General features: G+C 37.2%; 1 protein-coding gene across 19 annotated transcripts in view; it reads left to right on the top strand.

The window, feature by feature from the left end:
• The first annotated feature begins 222 nt into the window (after positions 1 to 222).
• Positions 223 to 19,299, top strand: part of mef2cb (myocyte enhancer factor 2cb) — a 92,743-nt gene continuing 73,666 nt past the window's right edge. For 6 of the 19 annotated variants that reach the window (XM_038269836.1, XM_038269841.1, XM_038269839.1 and 3 more), the window contains exons 1-2: positions 223 to 497; positions 9,206 to 9,316. The gene's annotated coding sequence lies outside the window, so the exon portion shown is untranslated. Of the gene's footprint in view, positions 498 to 9,205; positions 9,317 to 11,913; positions 12,407 to 19,299 lie in introns of those variants that run through there. The other 13 variants (XM_038269842.1, XM_038269854.1, XM_038269845.1 and 10 more) reach the window with 5 other exon arrangements.

Genomic DNA, 19,299 nt, shown 5'->3' on the forward strand with positions numbered 1-19,299 from the left:
GTTTAAGTAATAAAATATGTATGGCCTATTTATTTCAAAATTTAGGAACTTTGTGAAGGGATGAAGGTAGTCTTTTTTTTACCAGTGTGAAGGTTGCAGAATTCTTGGGAGGGCACATATGCCAGTGCCGACAAGAGACACTGATCCTTTGGAAGCTAAATTTATGTGAGACTGATAGGGGCAGGTGCACTGTACTGGGAAAGTGACACAGTGTGGTCGGAAAGAAACAGACTAGATTTCAGTCCAGGCAGAGTTCGAGGGCAAAAACACAACCCAAATAGGGGTTTCTCTTCAAAGCCAGCTGGTCTGGCTTTAATTCATGCAGGACATTGATTTTACATCGATTTGTGTCTCTTTTTTTAATTAAATTTTAAAACATCTTTTTTTGTTGTTTTGACTTTTTCAAGTTTTTCTAAAGTTTTTAAACATTTAATTAAACTCAGCCTCAGCTGGATCTGGAGGGTTTGACTTCCTGGGGAAGCAGAGAAAAGGCACAGGTGAGTTTTCACAGGACACCTCTTCCTTCCCTTTTAACCCCATCTTGTCTGAATGTTATTCTAATTATGAAAAAAAAAACTGCCCTGTGGTATACTAGTTCCATTACATGCTGAACAAATTAAACTATAACATTAATAACTTATAGCTCAGCAGTTTAAACATTTGACTATTTACTCAGAAAAAAAAGTAGATTTTAACAAGCAACATGAATATAGAAAAAAATATCCAGATAGATTCAACGATGGTGAAAAACAGCCATTTGCTGAAATGTTCCCTTTTTCCATGGTAGCAAACATTGACTTAGAGTTATGTTATTTTTAAAAGGTATTTATTCTCTAGAAAGTTTATTTAATTTATTTTTTACCAAAATTCACCAATTTCGTCAACTCTAACAGAACCACCAAAGAACTAAGCAATCTGAAACTCTACAAGTAGGAGTCACAGCATGTTATTGTTGAATTTGCTTTCCTTTTGGGGGAACCACTAACTCCCAAAAATGTAGGACCTTAGAAACTTTGACCCAGTTTACAGGAACAGCTTAGCCTCCACATATTAGCTTTTCTGCCTCTGAATTCCCTGACTTTGATGGTCAGCAGAGCTGAGGAAACGTGTTGTTTTCTTTCTCTGTAGGGTGGTAAATTCTCTCACACAGTTTGCCTTTCCGCCTTTGAAAGTCACGTCATTCTGACATTTGGCCCTCAAAGTCTGCTTCTGGTTTAAAAGTTGTTTTTATTTTTATGTGGCAAGATAAAAACTGTCGGGGGTGGTCGATTTATTTTTATTGGTAAAGTGTGAGTGTTTCAATGTGAGAATCAATTTGTATTTAGATTAGGTATGGCCACCAAATGTAACTCAATTATAACTGATTACATCAAATTTGTTTTCCTGATTACAGAATAATTTGAAGAGGCAGGTATTGAAAAGAGCTGTTTATAATTTGCATTTTCAGTTGCTCATTTTATGAGTTAAACTTATCCAAATGCCCTTGAGTTATAATAACTGTGTCACTAGAATAAGTCCTCCTGAATTTAATTCTTTCATTCAGTTTCAAATAAAATACAACTCAACCTGAACCCAATGCATATATGGGAGCAGTTTTGATAGCAACATGGAAAGCAAAAGCGTTTAACTCTGGGAGATTTCCAGCAGTGGTACAGCCCCTTGTATGATACTCTTTTTCCTTCTAGCCAGTCTAAGTAGTTCTTAGGCTAGAAAACAGTATGATTCTCTACTGCCGCCATATAGCGCTTGTGTGCTGGGGCCGCCTAAATCTACAAAACAAATGCTGCGGCTAGGCGGCTCTTTTGATCTGCAGCTAATCTCAATTGCCTGCTTCCCCTCTGATCATGTATGAATAAGAATGAGTTGAGGGTGATCCTGAAGGCACAAAGAGCTTTAGACGCTGCCGCACGTCTGCCAAGCTCTACCATGTAGCACAAACTGAAGCCCGTGGCCGCTACAGCCTCACAATTGCACGTATGAGCTGGGGATTCCTCATTTAGACACATTTATTCCTTTGCACTTCCTTTCTTTCACAGCGAGATATTATCGACTGCTTGTTAGGAGTGTGGGAGAAACGGTATATTCACGCCAAGTGATCTTTAATTGTGCATGGAACTGGCAGAGGTCAACAGCTGTGGGAGGAAAATTTGCTAAGTCATAGTGAGTATAGGTGTTTCAAAGAGTTGAAAATGGAAATTTCTGGAATAAAGAATAACAAGAAGAAAGGGTAGACCATTAATCAGGATTTTTCTTTGTTTTTGTGTTAAAAGAAATCTGTCTTTTTTTAAATTGCATTTTTGGAGTTCAGGCCAAACAATCTAGGACGTCCAAAATATTACTGGTGTTTTATTAAGTTTTACAATAACAATCACATTCATCACACATGGGACTTTGTTGCTTACACTGAAGACCTAAGGTTTGTTGTCCATTTTTATGAATCTCTTTGCTTCTCTAAGTTGGTTTAACGTTTAATTTTGTTTTCAACACATTGTTGATAAAAGAGTGAAAGATAAAGACATTTGATTTTAGAAATACATTTTATTTTACATTCCAAAGTATCATAAAACCAAAAACTTTGAAAGAGTAAAACTTTGAAATATCTTGAAATTTTTTTTATCAACCGAACACAAAACGTATTTTTACCCTACTTGCTTACAAAGTAAATCATGTTCTTTTACAACTTTAAAAAACCTAAATTTAACACCAAGAGAGAGGGTTCTGAAGTGCTGACAAATAAACTAATGGTCATGGAAAAGAAAAGGCTTCTAGGTTAAACAGATACAAGTGATTTATTTTTGCTGGTTTTGTATTTTTGTCTGCTTTCATCAATGGCGATTAAAATGCTCTCCAGATAACGATGAGATGAAAGATGAGCTGTTCCGAAATATAACCTTGTTACTGCAATTTATTAAGTGCTTTTTATGTAATAACTAATGTATTATGAAAAATAAGTGGGTCGCACATTTGGTGATACAATTATTAACACTGTTGACTTGCTATTGAACAAACAATGGTAATGTTAAATTCTCAAAACACACAAACAGCTTATGATTTCATCAGGGCCGAATGTAATATTGGGCAGATTCTGCTCTTACCTGTTAAACTGAAACTTAATGCAACCAAAGAAACTTTACATTTTCATTGTACAGATGACTAACATGGCTGTGTCTCTCAGTGGTTAACTCTGTCTCTCTCCTTAGAGCTGTTTGCTGAGCATTTTCTGCCACTGACTGTGCTCTCTTTCACCCATTTGACTTGAAAACTGGCCGGGAGCTTATAGGCTTAGCAGTGTTTCTCCTTACTGAAACCACTAAAGGGGACGGTGCTGCTATTAGCTTCTTACTTTTTCTTTACAAAAAGGACTCATAAATCATTGTCTCTGTGTTCTGTTTGTGTATGCTGTCTTCCCAAATCCCTGGTCGGTCGTAGCAGAAGGCCGTTCACACTGAGCCTAATTCTGCTGGAAGTTTCCCCCCGGTTAAAGGGGAGTTTTCCTCTCCACTTTTGCTATAGCCATATTCAGTAGGAGGGATTTGTGCAAAGTCAACGACACAATGCAAGCGATTGTAGCTACCTTCTCATCCAGTAGACGTAAATTCTGCAAGTTAATGACTCGATGCAATCTGCTGGTTCTCCTTGAGTGGAAAACTTTTTAACCCATTCGAATAATAAACTGAGCTGCCTAATTTCATATAATACCAAAACCATGCTTGTAGTTGTCATGAAATCGGTCTTATTTGACTGAGTTTTCTTTTTCTTGTATAGCACCTTGGGATGATGTGTTGTCAATTTGCACTGAGTAAGCTCAACTGAAGAAAACTTATTTTAGCAAATGTATTTTACCATGTGAATTTAAAATGCAAACATTCAGGTTAGGGGAAATGCATCTTGGCATTCACCTAGGTGTTATATTTGGTCTTCCCATTTCAACAGTGATAAAATGCAGTAGGTGGATTAGCAAATCAATACCACTCAGGGTCAACAACTGAAATGCAGAACCCCAAATTTCTTTAACATTTAAAAAATACAATGAAACCCAATGTCTGATGGACATTTGTCAGTGGGTTAGAAAGTGCTTGGGAGAAATCCCAGAGCACCACAGGAAAAAGATTCAGGTCCATTGAACATAGCCAGTGACTGGTATATGTGAAAACCTGACTAAAGCAAACTTCAGGGGAGTAAATCTTCTTCTACATACACAAATAAAGTCTCTGTTCTCTTTCAACGTTCACCACACTTTGTAATATGTAGGTTTTACACTATTGTAATAAATATTAAGACGCCTTAAACCACCCAAAAAAGTACTTCTGGCATCTCCCCTTTCTAAGTACAATTAGAAAAAGGGCAGCTAGAACAATGAAATAACTGTGCCTGCTCTGTAGCAACTACAGAATTATTTCCCAACCATTCAAAGCGGAGAAAAAATCATTAACAGAATGTGAGGTTTTTTTATCCTCTCAAAGCAATCTGCAGGAGACAGAAAGAGTATTTAGCCCTTGATACATACAGAATGAAAGAATGGCAGACCAGCTACTCATCTAGAAGACTTGGGAGCAGAAATAGGGGTTAGAGAAACACTAGTGTCAAGTATTAGAAAGATAATAGACAAATGAATTCAAATGAAAATAATTAGAATGCTGTGTGTAGGATAATGGCAACAAGTATTTAATCCATGTTTAAAATGACCTTGTTTAAACATTAGATGGACCCACTAAAGGACATTTTTAGAAAAGCTATTTGTGTATAATTTAACACATTGATTTAAATTTGCATAAGGGAATACCTCTATGTAAATACTGAAGTATTTTATTTTTTTGTTGAGAAGAGTGCAGACCTCCTCTACAGGCCACAGACTTAACTGCAGGGTGAATGTGTGTTTAATTTGAAGCAGATGGCACACCGCTGGCACCTGTCAAACAGTAGACACATTAACGCAATATCTAAAATTACAGTGCTTTGATTAGAAACAAAATCACTCTGCCAATGATTAATGAAATATGAAGTCCAACCTTATTTTGTTTTCCTTTCAATATCCAGATGTTAAGTGTACATTTTAGTTAAATCATAAAAAACAAAAGGTTAATTGCATAATATTTGAGTGACATAAAGATGATTTATTCATCTGTGACTATACATAGTTGATTTATATGATGTAAAAAAATGTGGTGTAGCAACAGGTCTGATCCACAGTTTACCTGATAGAGCTTCATCTGAGCCTGTTTGCATGGTCACAGGACTGAAGAGCTGAGCTGATGTTGTAACCAGAGCCCAGAGTGCAACAAAAAGCAGAGCTTGTTGCTGAGCTTGTGATTCATCCATAATGCAGAAAAGGTGTACAGACAGAACACTGTTTGTTAAATGCACCACATGCAAATTCCACGTGTCACAGAGAGGGTCTGCCCTGTGGCCATTGCAGTTTTGGAGTCCTCCTGACTTTGTTGTTATTACACTCAGATTTTTACTTGAACTCCACACATGATCTGCCATCACTTGGAAGTATTTCGTTTGTCTTGACATTTTATGGTTTTGATGACATACATCCAATTATGATATCATTTTTATACTATCTAGGTGATTCAAAAATTATATAAATTGATCTTAATTAGTGTATCTGTTCTTGTTATTTGCTATGTAAGTACTGGCAAGTTTAAAATAGCAACAGATTTGAGACAGCTGACGTTTCTGACATACTTTTCATTTGATTTTAAATCCTTTCAATGAGAAGCCAGACAGTTGACAAGATTTTTCTTAAATTATATGAAACCTGACATGATGCAGACTTGTCCCTTCCTCCAAATGTTGTGTACTGGTGGTGGGCAGGCTGAATGAGGCCTAATTTACTTCTCCTTATAAGGATGACAAATTCCTCTTTGTGGTTATATCTAAAACATGGAAAAGCATGGGGTGTACTATATGGGAGCTACATCCTTATTAATAAAGAATCATACAAGCAACCATATCTGTCATGCAGCTGAATGTAGAACTATTACAGGAAGACAATATTCCATACAGCAGGCACTTCAAAACTGAATGAGTTGCCATTTGTTTAGGTTTAACACAGTCTTTGTTCCAGGATCTAAACAACAAGAGGGATATTTACTGTAGATAAGCTATCTATGAAAATGCATAAAATTCTGGTAGTGTTATCTTTCCTGGAATTATCAGAACAATTATTTATATTTGTTGGCCATGTGATTTGCTACTTTTATCAAAACAGGTTTGGTTGGCAAATTATCTCATGGTAGAAAAAAATGCCATTCTGAATATTTGCTTAATTTGAAAAGAAGAATCACTTACAAACATGACCTTCATAGATAATTTGAATAAAAAAAAAAAGTCACATCTAATGAACGATATTTTCTTTAGTTTATGCAAATAAAATCATTATACCACAAATATACGCATTTATGATTTAAAGGTATAAGAATAGATTTTAACACCTTGACTTTTCTTTTTTATATGTACAATAGTAAAACTACAAGCAGTGTTATTACTGGTGATATTGCTCTCTCTGAGCTTTGTTTTCTGATTAACAAGAAGCATAAACTCACAAGGTTTTAGGAGGTCAACAATATCCAAGAGAGCAGAGAAATTGAACTCTCTCTTCTGCAATGTGACATGACTTTGAAAAAGGGATGTTTCTTCAGATGTTTGGGTTGGACCCAAATGTATATTTGAAATTCAACACAATGAATGAAAGTGTATGCATTAAAGCAAAGTAAATCAACTTAACTATATTAAAGGTATTTCACATACCGGTATATAAAACACTAGAAAATTATTCCATTAAATAAAAAAAATTGAACAACTAATCATATATTTAAAAAAAAACAAAAATAAAATTTTAAGAATAGAAATTGCATTTCTCTGCACCAACTTTTAGACAGAATAATAAGCTTAACATTGTGATACATGTCTCCAAAAATACTGACACTCCTCATGCCCCTCAGACACGCAGAACTCTTATCAACAAGACAGAAAACACAAAACAATATACAAACCCATGTGCAAAAGGGAAATCTATAGCTCCCCAGCTGAGCCTGTGAGTTGAAATGGCCTGCAGGTCTTTTTGTCCGCTCCATGAAGGCTTTGGTCGTCATGTCATGTAGCATCAATCTACTGTCAAAACACCAAACGTCTCTTAAATTCATTAGGGAAACAAGCACATGAAGCAGCGACTGAAACCCGTAAATACCAAGTAAAGATGGGAGCATCCTCAGACATATCCAAGATACAACAAATACTCCGTTCATCTCCCAGTGTCTCTGTAATAGTCGGCTAATTCTCAGGAGCGGTGAGGCAGAGTGCTTGACAACATCATCGACTGTGACAGGCAGATTGTATTTTCACGTGAGCGTGATCGACAACAGATTGCACTGAGCCCGGGCTGTTCCTGTTTGCCCTGGAAATGTGTTTGTGTTTATATTTTGCTTGAAGAGAGGCATTCCTTTCCCTCTCTCCTTTTCTCTCTGTCTATTACCAAAAAAACACACATTTTAAGATGAACCATTCTGCATTTGAGTGAGTGTGCGCGTGTGTCAGAGCCTGTCTGTGTGACACATGCTATAAAGTGACTGCCAGGAGAGGATTAAGAAACAATCCAGGCAAGATCAATATTGGCAAACCACACTTATGTGTTTGACTTAACATCCAGTTGCAGTTTCCCCTGTTCTCTCTACATGCCAAACCCCACAGTAAACTACATTTAGCCGTCAGCCCAACAAGTGCGTGCACACTATGACATATTGTAATTGCATAATTGTGTTGGCAAACTGTAAAACAAATTTTATTTTCCCCACTGGGCTCTTGATGTGACTGTAAAGCTTACACTTGAGCACACACTCAAACACCCTCCTCTGTATGTTAACTCAGTCTTACAGGAGTAGGAGAGAAGGATGAATTGGGACAAAAAAGTTTCAAGTGGAAAAAAAACTAAGCATTTCATTCTTTATGTTCTAATAAATATAGTTTGAAAGAGAAAGTTCAAGAATTGTTAAAGAGTTACCTATAGTAGACTCAAATAAGCTAACAGCTAGTCTGGGAGGAGCCAGAACCTGAGCAAACATTTAAAAACCATCATCTCAAAAATTTTATTGAGGTTTATGCAAGGGGCATTTCAGGAACCTGCAAGTTGTTTTCATGCTTGCATTGGGTGGTTATTTACATGCATGCCAATAATTATTGACATGTGAAAAAGAGCAAGGATGCTGTGCCCTACCATTGACATGCCTCTGTGAAACACTTACTGGCAAATGAACATGTAAAGTTTCCCCATTACACTATGTACCTGAATAAAAGGTAAGGTACTATTAAAATGTATAAAAACCGTTCACTTAGACTTAATTGTGCACTGCGGTACCGCTTTAGACTTTTACTCCACTCAGAAATGCTCTGAATGTCCTTTATTAATACATGTTTATAAAAAAAAATCAATAATGATGGAATGCTCGTATCCTTAATCTCCAATGTAGATAATTATTAACCTCTCTGTAAATAACCATTCAATGTCAATGTGAAAATTGGTACATTTTTCAGCAAATAATTATTTCCATAAACCATAATGATTATGTTGAGATTGGAGTGGCTTTAAAACATTAAAGGCAGGATCTGATTGTGACTCATCTTGGGGAGGCCTTAAACTTCCAGCTAATTTGAATTTATGCTGTGTCAAGTTAAAGTTAGATATTCATCGTTTACAACGAGAGCATCTCACTTGAAAAACTTATATCAATAATATTTAACATGTTTTTCAGTCAGTTACTGTCTCACAACTTCTTAATTTCCCTTATCCATGTAGCTTAATGCAGAACATCTGCAAAATATGCAGTAAGTCTTTCCTGCTTTGCATTAAGTGTGAGAGCACTGAATAAGAAAGGGCTATGTCTTTATTATAGATTTAAAGTCAGGCACCCTTATATGAATATGCAGGAGCTAAAGCTTACATTGTTTAATGATTTTTAACCATTCAAATGTATTCAATTCACAGCCTCCAATTCATTCACATGTCTGCATGTAGTCATTAAGCAAACACTTCCACACACAGACACCCATATTATGTCTTTCTACACACACAAACCCAAATACACTTAGATATTGCAAAATAGAAAAAGATTTTTACTCACTCTATATAAGTATATGTACACCAATACAAAGGCAGTTTCATACTTCCTATCATCATGTTTCTCTACTTTGTTTCTCTTTCCAGGTGCCGTTAAATGACAACCTAAAGCATTGCGATGCAGAAGGAACCTCTCCAATGAGCTGCTGGCAGACAGCGAGGCGAAGTAAGACAGAAGACGAAGGAACGCTGAATGTGGTATAGCACCGGAAAACACCCATACACGTCAACATGTCCTTTACTGAGTCTATGCAGAAGCTGACGTACAAAGAGTGTCTGCAGAGGCTGTAAAAAACTGTTTATTCATTGTTTGACATGCTCATATGTAGTAGTATTGATATCTGCTAGGTTCACATCATGAACCCAGGGTGTCTAACAGACTACGTTATCGATTATCATAGAGGACCGGAGACCAGAGGAAATGCTATTAAAGATTTAAGGGTCAGGTGATGTGAAGGTGGCATGCAGAGTCATCAGACACCAGTGGCTTCGGTTACATGCTGTAATGTCCGCCTGTCAAACAGATTAGCAAGCTTGATTTATTTATCAACCCATGTTCCCCCCATTTCTTACAGTCTTTACCTAGGCAACGAGATTGAACTTCATACCTTACAGAAAGGCAAAGAGTAGGGGCTCATATTGTATGCATTAAGCTCATAAGTGAGAATTTCATGGTTTGGTTTCGATTTCAGGCTCTATATTGATACAACAAAGTACAGCTTCAAACACAAGTGAGGCACGACTGTGTATTAGAGTAAAACAAATATATATTTCTAAAGAGACAGTAGACACTGATCCAGCAACCATAAAATTGGAGCAATGGTTATTCTGATTTTGACTATGTGGGCATTGTGCAGAATATTATTTGACCTACTCTTCAAGGCTAAACTCAATCTGGAATGCATTGGGTCAGCTCCAGTTCAACATCTATAAAATACAGAGACTAGTCAACTCTAAACAGAAAAACTGAACCAGAAGACATATATTTTTGTTTTGCCTTGTAACTTATGAAAACCAAAGTATGTTGTATACTAATCAAAAGTGGATTAAATAAGATTATATTACAGTTTGGATTTAGAATTCATATTTGTGAAAGTAAACAAAAATGAGTCTCAGCCAGGAAAAGGAGGTAATTTTTTTATTGTCTTCTCTCATTTTATCCTTGTGAACCTAAAGAAGGCAGTTGCTAAGGGCAGCCTTTATGCTACACATATGAGAATAATAAAACTATACAATAACATTAGGAATTTAACAAGTTAAAAGTCACAGCTCTCTGTCCTATCGCAAGTGGCAAACTTACTCTTCTAATTGACCCTAATGCAGTGGATGTTTGTAGATCATTTCGCTGAGAGAGCTGGTATTTTCCCCAATGCTTGCTGTCTGGTGTCAATGCTTATCTACATGAGATAGCTACACCTAGGAGAGATGGGGAGAGGGTCTGAGAATACAGGCAGCGGTTGGAGACACTTACCAACCAAAGAAAATGATTGTACTCAAGATGGAATGGCAGATCTTATGTTTTATACTTTGTATAAAACAGAGTGTACATATGTTGAATACATTTTTTGAAAGAAAAATACATTGAAATGATGGTAAATAGTCCAGTTTATTACTTATCTTTGCATGTGAGGTCCCTGTAAAATGTATGTATCTTTCCTGCAACACAAGCTTTTAGAATTTAACCAGTAACAATGGGTAACAATGTGCATAGTTTTTCTTTGGGAGATTGTAATCACTAATTTGGGGGTATTGAAACCTAAGTTTATTATTCTTGCAAGATAGGACATGATCCTTTTCTCGCATAAAAAAGAACTTTTGAAATTTGCTGTTAATTAACATTAACAGCCTGTTCGTTGCATTAGAAGCAGTCATTAAACTTTATAAAGTTTAAAATCTGTTCTGACAGGGAGGAATGTAAATGCAAATGTTCATTGGCTGCTAGCTTTGGCATAATTAGTGTCAATGAACTAGTTAAAGCCACACAGAAATTTAAGTTACAATTCCAGTACACAAAAAACGGCATTGTTAGCCTTTATTAAGTTGATTTAATCAGTCATTGTAGATTAATAACAAATGTACATATATATCCTGTAGTGGACAACAGAACATTTGACTATATCAACACTTCTACCAGATAAAAAAGTTGAGGATGTGAAGGAAACATAATAAACGCAAACATAATACAAACAAACAAGCTTGGTAAAGGTTTAAGTAAATTTTCATAAGATTCAAACCGTTCAAAACTAATTTTATAGTGCACAGTGAATGAAATAAAACATGAAAAGTTTTTTTTTTTGTCTTAACTAAGTGTTGTCTGCAGATTTGAAATATTAAAATTACTGAATAAACTAATTATCAAATTTACAAACTGATATGTTTTCCTAACTTTTAAACAATTCAGCAACAACTATCCTCCAAAATTCATGCATAAAAACAGCATTTTCTCTTTCCTCGCTGTTAGACAGATTATGTTTAATGTGTGATGTGGGGGGGGGGGGACGGGGGGGGGGGGGGGGGGGGAATAAAAACAACACTTATTTTCCCACAATTGGCTCAACAACTTCAGCGGCTATTTTAAAGTAGGCTGCTCTCAATTGGTCCATTAGTTTAACTAGACACCAGCCCATCATCTTCCTCTAGTGGTCCTCACAGAGCAGTTAATTGTGTGTCCACCCTATCGGGACTGCCGTGATAATAAAGTATTAAGAGACCATGCCTCGTTCATTAAAGTAGAGTTGGGAAATGTGAGACCGCCCCCTTTCAGGAGTCAAAAAAAAGGAGAGAGGGGGGAAAAGTGATTATTGCTCCTCGTAAGGAGAAAGAGTAAAGGTTTCGGACGAGGTTTGTCGGGTAGCGACAGAAACGGCGCTCTCTACACCAATAGATATCCTGTGTTTCAGCAGCACCAGCCTCCAGCTCCAGCCCAGAGTCCCGCTCCGCTCACCGGCAGCTCTAGGAGGGAATAGAAGAAGCGTCCTCAACGCCTCCAGAGAGGCTCTGTCCGTTCACAGAGGGAGGGGGAGAGAGAGAGAGAGAGGGGAGAGAGAGAGTAGTTTGGTCTGATATTATACAGACTCCTACCACGTACTGTATGTTACTTTTTTTTCTTACCCGGCTCCGTCTTCTGCTAAGTTGCGCTCCTGGATTTTAAGTGCGTCTCTGAGAGCTCCGTCCCCCTCAGCAGGCAGCGGCTTCACTCTTCCTGTCAAACAGCCGGGCCAAACAACCGGCGGACGCGCTTGTTGTTTCTCTCTCATCAGCCCGGAGAAGATTTCATTGCAAACAAAAGTAAGTACACGCCGCCTTTACACTTGGCATCAACTCGGACAAAAAACGCAGCGTGATTTAAATCTAGTTTTTTTTAATTATTATTCTAAGGGAAACTTAGCGGCTCAGTTTAGAGGCGCGCTGGTCCTCAACAAAGTGCTCTAACTGCGCGTATCGATTTGTTGTGACCTCCGCCGGTGTCAACTCTACTATCATTACAAGGTGACATCAAATAGCCCCTTATTGTCCGCTAAAAGGAGTCAAACTGAGGCTCTGGTATTTGCTGGTGTTAATGTTTGGGTGACCTTGTCCAGCTTTCAGCACAGAAACTAAAAAAAGTGCCCCAGTAAATATAAAAATATAAATATTACATGCAACTGCAAGTCTTTGTCTGTAGATCTATTTATGTATGTGTATATATATATATATATATATATATATATATATATATATATATATATATATATATATATAATCTTTAAATAACCAAAATTTCATTATTGCAGTACTTTTACCTTCGATTTACATTTTTAGATAGTAAGCATGCCAACTGAGGTCACCACAATCCCTTATCATGCATTAAAAGTTTTACATCCAACATAAATGTTCCTTAAACATTTTTACTTAGGAAATATGATTCTCGAAATTCAACAGAACACAATTTGTATACTAATTCTGGTGTTAATTTATTTATTTTATTATTTAAAGAGAACAGTTTTGTAAATCAGTCCTTTGGTAGGGTGTTAGTGGTGTTCAGGCTGAGCTGACAATTTCTTCTCTGTGACTTTGTGTTTGAGACTAACTTACTGTTGGCACTACAAGGAGTGTGAAATATATTTACAAGGTGAGCACATTTGACTCTCCTTTGGCACAACTGAACCTGTTGCACTGAGAGGATTAATAAGGAAAATATAATTAACTTGCAGCAACTTTCACAGGTTGAAGCCTCGGAGTTGAATCAAATCTCCCTTGATGGCTTGCTTCATTTTTAGAAGTATGCAGGCATGATACACAAAGGAGATGCGTTAATGGTAAATCGTGGATTGTTGAAAAACTTTTGTATATTTAGTATATTTTCTTATGTTTGAACTTTGTGATTAATTACTGGTGGAATTTCATATTATTTTTAACAAAAAAAAATGATTTAGTCATAGAGATAAAAGCCTCAAGCTACACTTTTTGAAAAAAAAAAAATATATTTTTTTTTAGTGAGTTAGCAATTTTTACTCAATCTGACAAACTTTAAAATGTAAAATAAAATGACTTTTAAGAATTTAATATTTGAAGTTGCTGAATTTCCCGGGATGTCGGTGCCGTTTGTTTGCCTCTCTAATGCGAACTACATACCTTCAGTCAGTGCATGGTTGCGTCTTGCTGTTTATTAAAAAATAGATTAGATACTCTCTATATAAAGTATTCTGAATTCCAAGGCACAATTTTTAAAGGATAAATGCTTTTTATGTCGCATCAGCGAAGTTTGTAATTGTTCCCAATTTTTATTAGAGATTTATTAGATCTTAAGAAAGATCTGACACGTGGCCTTCCTTGACCGCTGTCAATGAAGCTGTTCTGTGTGGCCTCTCTGGCCTGTTGCTCTCTTGGGATTTAGCGTTAGGTTAATCCGCTCAAAGGAAGGTGAGCACTCGCATGTGGACCTGCGATTACACACAGAGGACTCCTGGCATCCAAGCTCTGTAATCTTAGAGACCCTTAACACACAGACACATGTCTGCAGCGAACAACACACACACAAGTGCAAAGGCGAAACCAGGTTCCCTCTCTGTCCTTCCCTTAAACACACATAGACACAAACAGGCGCACTCACCCTTTTTTGCATCTGAGCATGCACTGACATCCACACTATCTGGCCCCCGCTGCAGTTGCTTCTCCTGTTTTGCCTAAGTCCTACCACCTCTTGACAAATCATTTGGGATTTTGGACACCGATTCACAAAACCAACAATGACAACACACTCTTACCCTTCTCACAGAGGAGGATTAGAAGGTCATGTGTCCCTCTGATTGGCCAGGGCATTGAGCCGATTGTCAGGGCACTTTGCTGTACACCAGGGGCTCAGTAGAGCTTAGTTAAGTGAGGGGAAAGGACACTGTATTCCATGCTCGAGGGTTTTGTGAGGTTTTGCCATGTGTCTTAATAGAACTTAGGCAAAGTCTGCAATGAATCGACAGATCTTAAGTCAATTTATCCAATTTGTTAGCCCTAAATGTAAAATATCAAGAGAAATTAAACTTCTGAAAGCTGTGAAATGTTTGCCATCTTTAGCAGAAGTACTACTGTTTATGCTGCTCTGAGCAGAGATATTCAATATGACACAAAAGGCTCAGTTCAGATTCCCTCATCATGGAAAACCAGATTTGTGAAAACATTCTTAATGAAAACATCAAATGTATTTATGTTAAAGCAAATAGTTTAATAGCCCCTTTTTGCTATGCTTTTAAGTTTTTTTTTTTTTTTCCAGTAATGGTTTCAAATATTTTGGAAGGAGTTTGCACAGTTTGCACAGTTAAACATTCATTTGCAGATTGCCGGCTGGCAAGATCTAGAGGCAGATATTGAGGAGCTGTAATTGGACTTCATGCCCTTTGGCTCAAATGAAAAGGTAATATAAGAGTCAATTGTGGAGAATTCTATTTACTTTGGATCATGAGAAAAATATCTTCAAACAACTTAAAATCGTCTTTGTGTACTTTATCTCTTTATCTTTCTCCATAGATAGATAGATAGATAGATAGATAGATAGATAGATAGATAGATAGATAGATAGATTAATGTTATTTTGTATGTGAAACACTGTAATTTATTCAAAGTTTATTTTTCATGAGGTTTATTTTTCACAAAGGTTTATTTCTTCTGCATATCTATTTGTGAGCAGAAGAATGTTAATGTCTTATACCTCAAATATTTGCGTCTTGTTTTTTTTCCTCCTCTTTAATTTCTTAAGAAATGTATCTTCTTCTATTTGATTTATTTACTTTTTTTGCACAGAAAAGCACAGAAAAGTTTAGGGCACCACTTAAGTTTGTATTATTAAGTATTAAGTATTTTTTTTTTGTCATTTTCAAACTACTTTTCTTCCGTTGTCCCAACTGGGGTGCTTGTTGGAATTCTTTCTTTAAACGGATCTTTGCCTTACAGTCGTCATATCTTCCTAGGAGTTTGAAATCACTTCACACAAAAAAAATAACTTACGAAAAGTGTCAGTAATATAAACAAGTCAGTCCTTGGATGTGTTGAATGCACACATTTGAATATGTCCTGGTTTTTGCATAATAATGCAAAGCATTCTTCTGTCCCTATCTAGTAATTAGGAGTGACATTCTCCAACTTTCTCTGTATGTTGTAAGCGGATGGATGGGGTGGGGATATGGGGGGGTGTTCGCTGGGGTGTTAAAGATCACAGAGGAATATATCAGCCTTTGATGTTTAATTGTATTGTAAAACACACTTTAGAATATTTCTGCATAAAGTAGACTTCTAGATGTGCTGTGCTTTGTGGTTGCTGTTCTGCGTTTTGTGTGTTTGTCTGTCTCTATGTTTATATGTGTGTCTGCGCCAGCCCGTGTTCGACTCTGCACCTTGTCTCAGTACGTTTGTGTATCACAATGTTTGTGCTTTTTCTGTCTTAGTTTTGTGAGGTTGTTGGTGTATATTCAAATCAAAATCCTGTTGTTGTTGTTTTTTCCTTCTCTCCTTTCTTCTTATGCTGAACAGAAAATGATTTGATGTCTGGGATGATGGAGCAGTCTGGAAAACGGTGTCAATGCAAGGCCCTGATAAGGCAGACTGAGAAGACTGATGCTGATGAAAAGAGACAAACAGAGACGTTTGAGGATAGTTAGGAACTGAGCGACAAAAGTCTCAGCCTCCGTTCAGGTGCACCTCTTGAAAGAGTGATGATTTCATGATGTCATCCTTAGCACCCTGATGAACAGGATGTCCTGCCTTCTTCATCCTGTTTCCTGTTTCCTTCCTGCACCGTTGGTCATTATTACAGCAGCTGCCTGCTGGGTGGTCTGTGCTCGGCAGTGCTGACCACACAATCATATCGTCAGCTGCAGCCCACCTAACGAGAAGCTCGAGACACCTCACCATACTTGAGGCCAGCTCTCTGAAATATTTGGACAGTGAGAATCTTGGGAGGCAAAAAGTCTGGGGGAGTGAATGATAAGTTAAGGAGAAATATTTAGAGTGGAGTAGCGGTAGGGTTTCTTTGTCTAAACACATCGAAATGAAAGCCTCTATCAATATTCAATTGATAAAGTAAAATATAAATAAGAATGGAAGTGTTTATAAAGTAGCTCATATGGTTCCTAAGCTCTGGAATTCTAGTTTTTTTTGTTAGGAACAAATTTTAACAAAGAAACTGATAAGACTATTTCAACCTGATATCAGTTTGTAATAGTTTTCCTTGAGCTCTGACAAGCCAATTCTTGTATTTATTTATTTTTTAAGGATTATAAGGCATTTAGGAGAAACCTAAATTTTGTTTTTATAAATGTAATAATAATTTCAACAAGTAGTGAAGACACTACCCTGTTCAAATCAACGTATTAAAGTAGTAAAGCATATTTCCCTATATATACACACACACACATATATATATATATATATATATAAAACAATGTGTTAAAATAAATTAACATTACTTTGTATAAAATATAAAAAAATAACTAATACGTTTTGTCTTTTTTTAAGTTAGGAAAAACAACAATACTTACCTCTTGTGTTGAAAGCAGTGATCTTTTGCTTTTTTTTTTTTTTTTTGTCAGAAAACAATGTGAGACAAACAAATTAATCTCTCTTAAAAGAGAGGAAAAAGTAGCCAGCTGACCTCCTGTGCACAGCAGCAGATTGCGGAAGGCCAGAGCTGTACGCACTGGAAATTTAGTAAGCAGCATTAAAGAGTTAATATTAGTGGGGGGGTTTCTTTGACTAATCCAGATGTTTAAGAAGCAAAATGATTTTCAGTAATGTAATTAATGTGTGAGAAGATAAAGAGAGTATGCTCTATTTTAAAGAACTGTATCGGATCTGTAAATATTAAAGGGCCAAAATTGTACACCTAAGATATTTTTACCCCTTTTGGTGTGGGACACATTTGGAAAAGATCCAGTAGCAACAAAATTAAAAGAGCTGCAGATACATAGAGAGAGAGAGCAAGTAAGGAGGTTGGGAAAAAAAAAAAAGTAGAACGTCTTCCAACGACTGTAATTTGTCTTTGTCACAACTGCAACATAGCCGAGTCATTCTGGAAGAGTCCGGTGAGACTCACAGAGGTAGCTCTGTGTCCTGGCCTCACACAGGCTCACATCCATCTGACGCCCCGCTCGGGCGGCTGCCACAATTCGCGGTTCTACTTCTGCTGCCACTGCTCCATGTGCTGCATGCAAGCTTTGAGTTGGAATACAGAGTATTTTTAGAAGCTCTTGTGATCATGCTGAATTCACAGGGAATTTACTAAGTCATTCTTTGCTGTGAATCTTTCTTTTGTCATAAAACAATACGGCACAGAATTTTCCACGGGCCATGAGCGCAGGTTTGGACGTAGGTTCTTTGTGCTCCAAGAAAGATTTAAAAATATTTATCTTTTTTAGACATCTTGGCAATCATATCAGGAAATTTACCATTGTTCTCCAAGGGATCTTCACTGTTATAAATCTGTTCACACCATTTCAGGGAAGAAAAAAAAACAATATGCAACAACTCATACTCAGAGCTCAGAGTATGCAGTTTAAGCAGACAGGATACGGCCAAAGTCCACAAAACTGTTCCTTTCCACTGTCATCTGTGAAATTCTCAAGCCAAAGGCCAGCCTATGTAATGATGTGCTGCGTAGGGCAGTTGAGACCACATACATCACTAAGCTTACCAAACAGAGAGAGGCAAAGAATCAAAGGAAAAAAAGTGAGCAAGATGAAATAAAAAATGATTAAAAGATGAATGGTATTTAAACTTCAACAAAAGCATATTAGAATTGAAACTTAATAAGCACAATAGCATACAGCAATATGAAAGTACCCTGAGGGTGGGAAAGAGCGAAGCGACGCCTACCGCCCACTCCTGTTTCTTTTTCTTCTTCTTTTTCTAAAAACTTTCCTTTTTTTTTTACTTTTGCTTGACTCCCTCTGCCCCTTGATGTATGGCTTTTCCTTACAGTGGCTCTTCCAAAGTGCAGCTCGTGATGTCATTAATTTTATTCATACTTTATGGATGCTCTGTCTGAGAGAAAAAAGATAGAAAACGAAGAGGGACGAGGCGAGAACAGAGTGAAAAAAGATGGAGAGAGAGAAAATGAAAGAGAGAGAAGAGATGGCGTTGGAGAAGATTTTCAGTGCAGTTGCATGTATAATGAATGAGGGGGGCACTTTGTTTGAAACTCCAGTCCGAGTGCTTGCTTCAAGGTTTGCCGGGCCAGAGGAGAGTGGGTGGGTAGGGGTGGGGATTGTGGTCGCACACCAGCCACTTTCTTTATCGTGCCAGCAGATGCTTTCACCTGGCACTATGCTTGGAGCCGGTGGAAAAACAAATAACCTTGTTGATTTGGGAAAAAGAGATACACGCAGAGTACTGACAATGGAGCAAAGGATTAGCTAGAGAAGGGTGAGGACAGGGTGAGAAAAAAAGGAAAGTGGTGCGTTTGAGCAAGAGTGCCATTTGCAGCGACAGGTCAGATGATCCTGAGGGGAATACTGGTCCCTCGCTAAACTTCCTAAACAGGGATCTCTGCAGCTTGGCCTTTATACATAGATGGCTTCATCGTCTTGTGAGAACATTTTAACTTTTAGCTCTATTGATGCTTGGTTATGTTTCAGTTTCCTGTGTGTTTGTATTCAGAAACTGTTGAGAGTCATAATTTGTCTCCCACTGTCATAGTTACGGATAAAAATGGCCTC

Source organism: Cyprinodon tularosa, unplaced genomic scaffold (genome assembly GCF_016077235.1).
Source record: "Cyprinodon tularosa strain WSP-4 unplaced genomic scaffold, ASM1607723v1 ctg74, whole genome shotgun sequence".
NCBI classification, from domain to species: Eukaryota; Metazoa; Chordata; class Actinopteri; order Cyprinodontiformes; family Cyprinodontidae; genus Cyprinodon; species Cyprinodon tularosa.